The following is a 6,000-nucleotide window of genomic DNA, read 5'->3' on the forward strand; positions in this document are numbered from 1 at the left end:
TAAAAGATTTATGAAAATTTACCTGTTGACCTGCAGCCGATGCAAACATCTGAAGGATTTGAAGGACATTTCTAGCCCCGAAGTTCAAGACACTGAAATTTCGGTTCGTAATCGGTTTTCGGAATTTCATCCCGAAAGAAATCGGTTTGGGATTCAGTACCTTATTTTTGGTTCTGGATCTCGATCTGTACCAGCTCTACTGCTCGATAGAGTCAACACACGGAGAGAAGTTTTGGTATGGTTAACCGAGGATCAGCTGTCAAGGTGGAACCAATTCTTAGCTTTTCGTGAAAGGCAATTTACGAATAATGTAGTCAAGAGTCCCGGACAAATTTTTTCTCCACTTTAAGAATGTCCAAGATTTTTTATGATCATTTCCAATTGAACTTGATAATTTTTCTTTATTTACATAGTCGAAGATTCCCTACCCAACATTCTCACCACACCCTCACTTTTAACGATGTTAAGTTTCTTCGTTATTACGAATTAGAGTAAATTGTAGTTATGGTCCCTTAACTTTAACTTAATTGGAGCAATGATCCCTCAACTAAAAATTCATTACCATTGGTCTCTCAACTTATCAAAACGTGCAGTTATGGTCCCTCAACTAAAAATTCATTACCATTGGTCCCTCAACTTTAATTCAACTGGAGAAATTGTCCCTTAACTTTAACCCAATTGTAGCAATGGTCGTTCCAACATAACTCGTTTTGACAAAAATTTTAACGTAGTTGACGAAAATGACCATAATTACACACTTTGATGAGTTGAGAGAACCCTAATTGTATAAATGGTCATTCCAACATAACTTATTTTGACAAAATTTTGATGAAATTGATGAAAATTACTATAGCTACACATTTTGATAAATTGAAGGACCAATGGTAATGGATTTTTAGTTGAGAGACCGTTGCTCCAATTTGATTAAAGTTGAGAGACCATTGCTACAATTTACTCTTACGAATTACGGCCTGCAACTCTTCACATGCAAGGAGGATGAACGAAAACAGCCTCCAGGTTTTTGGAAAAATAATATATCGATCAACGATTATCTTCTTGTGCTTCTTCAAAAAGCCCCATACAATTTTTTTTTTTTTTTTTGAGGAACTGGCAAACAAAACCAGGGCCGAAGCCAAAACGCAACAGAAGCTCACCAAGAGCAAGCAACAAAGGAAACCACAACTAGAACAGAGGAGGAAGATCAACACTACAGACCCAGCCCAAAGCCACGGTCTCCCCCTCCCCGGCAAAAACAAAAAAACAAACTAATGGGGACAAGGTAACCCATCCTTGTTCAACACATGGACCAGCGAAGATGGAGGGATATTAACCCAATTCACATCGCACATCTCCGGATTACTTCTCGACGCCAACACATGCGCCGCCAAATTGGCTGACCTTGGAACCCAAGACCAGCGACAGTCCTGAAAGAGCCCCCATAGGCGCAAAGCCTTGGAAATAACAGGGAAAGCCTCCCAGCTGCCCCGCGAGCACCCCAGAGCTAAACAGAGGACATTCTCTTTTGAGTCAGACTCCACAATGATGCACTCCAACGCCAAGGCTTTGGCCAGCTCGCACCCAAGCAAGATCGCCGCTGCCTCGGCAGCAGCCACATTAGAGGCCCCAATCAAACCACGACGAGCAGCCACAAAATTCCCTGCATGATCCCTGATCACCACACCAGCAAAACCGCTTTTGGACCTGGCCTCCCAACTCGCATCCACATTCACCTTCAAGAAAGGATGGCTCGGAGGGCCCCAGCAAGCAGGAGGATCGGGGCGAGACAGATTCCTGAGAGAGTGACCCTCGGAAGCATCAGATGCCTCCAAAAACCCATTCACCGACTTCAAAATGGACAAGATGACTTGATTAGGATAAATTCCCCTGTTATCATAAACAAAACTACACCGGGTTTTCCAAATAAACCAGCAAGTAAAAGCTACAATCATCAGGATCCTAGCAATCTCATCCTTAGAGCCCAAGTCAGACTCAAGGAACGAAAGAACCCAGGCAGGGAAGTTCAAAATATTTGCTCTATTCACCCGATAATTCAACGGGCCCCCAAACCAAACCGGTTCAACCCAAGGGCACAGCAGGAGCATATGCTCAACAGATTCATCCTGCACCAAGCAAATAGGGCAACAAGGGGAAGGGGAGCAGCGGCGCTTGAACAAATTCTCCATCGTAGGCAAAGCACGGCTCAACGCTCTCCACATAAAATTACGAACCTTCGGAGGGGTCATCAAGTGCCAAATACCTTTCCAAACAATGCCCGGGATTACAGAAGAGGATGCGGAAGGCCTGTCAATCATAGAACTCGAGATTGCATGCTTCCAATGATACCCAGATTTCACTGAATACACCCCATTCCTGGTAGCCGGCCAAATTAATCTATCCTCTCGAAGCCCATCACCAATGGACACCTCCAGAATGGCCTCGAAGTCCTCCACAGAAATAAAAGGTCTAATGGCCTCAATATTCCAAGTTCCGGACACCTCATTAATCAATGTGTTCACCCTCATGTTCCTAGACACTCTCACACCTCCAACAGCCGTAGGATTCCCAGCAGGGATAGATGGCACCCACCTATCATGCCACACCCTGATGCTTCTGCCATTCATAATCTGCCAATGAGCACCTCTCAGAAGGATCTCGCGCCCCACCAGAAGACTAGACCAACCCCAAGACGCTCTTCCCCCCAAAGAAGCATCCAGGAAAGAGCAGTGAGGAAAGTACCAGCCCCATACAATTTTACCTTTAAAAAAAGGGGAAGAAAGAAACCCAAAAACATAACAAATCAAACTAATAATGTTACATGTGGGTTGTTAGCCTACTGCTTATCAGTAGCTATTGATAGACTTTGATCGATCATTGCTCTTAATTATTTGGCGTACGTTTTTTTTTCTGGTCACTTGAAACACCAATAACCTTTGATGCCAAGAAACGACCATAAACCTCACGACATACGGCCCCGGCGGCAGAACACATAAAAAGTGAAACACCATGTGATTGTTATTTCCTATCTGTTATTAAAGGAAATTAATTTGGAATTATTTCCGTAATTATTGCATGTATTAGAGGAATGAAATTTTCAATTCACTTCCAGAAACTATCATTTGCCCAACAAACAAAATTTTGTCAATCAAACTAACTTTACGTCGAAAAAAAATTGGTCGAGTGAAAGTGGTCAACATTTAAGTGTTTCCTGCAAAAAAGTACATATAGATGCAAATTGAAAGACTTATTCTATCATGTGGGCTCAGCAATTTTGATTAGTTTCTAAATTGTTTAGGAGATGGATGTGTTAAATTGTGGTTGCAGTTACAAAAACCGCAGCAGAGCGCGGGTATTTTTGCTAGATTCATCTAAACTGTGGAGGGGATACAAAGATTTGAAGTTGGTTGTAGAGAGTACAAAACTAAAGGTTTGATATAGATTTTTCGCTATTGAAACTTGTATTGCCTATTAGATGTTAGGGGAACTTTTGGGTCTTTAATGTTGTAAGAGCATCTCCAATGGAGATGTCAAAAGATAAATGTCAAATGTTAATATGATGGTTGACGTGATAATGTCAGATTTTCTCTTTTTCCAACCGATATGTTTTTTTTGTTATAAATGATATTTGTAGGTCTCATTTGAAAAAAAAATCAATTAAAATAAATTTTCAAGATCTATAATCAGTGCATTAATGTGACCCAACCAATAAAATAATTAAAAATTATTTGACATCACATTTTCTCATATGTCAATCCACATAGGATTGACATATCGGTTGGAATTTACTCCCACTTTCAAATTTGATTACATGACATTCTATTTAAGATTTGATATCTCTTTTGAAGATGGTCTAAGGACTCTATTTTAAGCAAGTTATTTTTACACACTTCTATTTAATTTTGGTTGTTAATTTCGTTTGATTTATTCAATCTGATAGCTATTAATAGAGTGGGGTGTGTCAGATGCTAAAAGGACGGGTAAAAGTCACTTTCCTTATTTTAAAATATTAATTATTATATCTGCCAACCTGTCATATTTTTTGACATTTAGTTGTGAAAATTTCTTCATAAATAAATATAAAGTGGGTAAGAAGATATGAGAGATGGGTAAATATAGCATCCCCTTTATTTCTATCAGGGATGGGAATTGCCCCACTTCAGCCCGTTTTGCACATTTTCAATTTTTCTTTCCTTATGATCATAATTAAGATAATTTAGTGAACATTTACCCTTAGAATTTTAGCCGAGAATCTATATTTCTCATTCAAGGACAACTTAGAAACAACTCGTAGATTATGTTGCAATATCTGTTAATTCTATCAATGACAAAAATTTGTACTCGCAGCCACCCCACTAATACGTGCAAAATTTGCTTTATGCGGAAACAAACGATATATAGACCACCACGCAACATCAACCTTAATTTTCCAAAAACCAGATCGATCAGCTATTCATCTTTGTCTTCTCATTGCTACTTTCACGAAAAAAGAAACAAAGCTATGCAAGAAAAAGGAATATGAAGAGGTGCCTCTACAAATTGACCCAAAAAAGAAACTATAGGGCAATTTCACATTTCCCAGAAGCCATCAAACTTTGCACACAAGTTTACACAAAATAATCCATAGTACAAAATCATAAAGATATCATGATAGCACACTTTCTTTGTCTTGTTTCTTCTTGGGATTTTCTCACTGACTTTCTCTCTCTCTTTTTCGAGACCCAAGTGAAAATAAAAAATGTTCTACTTCTCTCTCTCATGGCAAGAGAAAAGTCTCTCAGTCCAAAGTGCGTAAAACACTAGAACCCTCGCGTGCTTCACCCCCCCTCTTCCTCATCGGAAAACAATCTTTCTCTTCCTTCCATACACTCACAGAGATATAGAGTGTGCTTAGGGTTAGGGTCATATATATAGACAGACATTCTCTTTTGTTCCCACCAAATGTTTCTTCAAATATCAAAACATTGGGTATTGCCCAAAACAAGCCAACAATTGCATATTTATATAGTCACACTTTCGTCTGTATGCCTGAGTGTGTGTCAGAGAGAGAAGGCCAACGAGAAAGAGAAGATTGACTTCAAACTTCAAAGTGTAATTTTCAAATAGTTAATTCATTAGGGTATAGTCCATCTTATGGACCACCGATCAATTTTTTGTGTCAATGGTTTTCAACATGGGTTCTGAAGTTTATTAGTTTATTGCAAGGGGGTAAGACCATAATAAGAAACTTAGCAACATTGGTTTGTAGAATTTCAGAATTCCGAAGATCATTTTGTGTGGTGTCTCACGTGATCTTTACGTGCTCATTGTGCACACGTTTGATAAGGTGGTGGGAATGGATGGGATTGGGATATAATCTTAGTTTGATCCTTATGTGGAAGGCTTCAACTAAAAAACATAATTAGAATTAGCATTAGAAATCAAAGTAGTTCTCTTGTTTCTCCTCCTGTCCCAACTGGAGAAATTATAGTGTAATTTCACTGCTATTATAGTGTAGTCCCATGCATGTATATCTTTACTTTAGACAGGCTCGCAGCTCTAGGTAATTGCACGAGGGTTTGGAGAAATTTTTAGTTATGACGGGAATACGAATAGTACATCATGTGTTTTTATACAAGTGGTTGAAAATTTTAATTTTTAAGCTATTAACCTTTCAACACACATAACCAACCATTTATATAGGACCACATAGTGTACCACCTCGTGTGACTATCACACTGAAAAATCTCTCGAGGATTTGGATGGTGATGTAGCCGAATCTTTATGGGAAGAGTCCTAATAAATGGAAAAGATATTTATGGAAGATGATATTTTATAGACCACATTCAAATTATTTCTCTAATAAAAATAAATTAACCAATCAAGTAGATAGTTTGAATGCGATCTCTCTATAAATTTCCTATTTATACAAAAGAAAAGGAAATGGATATATAGTAATGTGTTTAAGATTTCTCAAGAACAAGTTGAGAAGAATAAAAGTATTGTGATGCGAATATGACTTGTTAT

The sequence above is a fragment of the Pyrus communis genome, chromosome 17 (assembly GCF_041283825.1).
Source record: "Pyrus communis isolate YQ-2024b chromosome 17, ASM4128382v1, whole genome shotgun sequence".
In the NCBI taxonomy this organism is placed as follows: Eukaryota; Viridiplantae; Streptophyta; class Magnoliopsida; order Rosales; family Rosaceae; genus Pyrus; species Pyrus communis.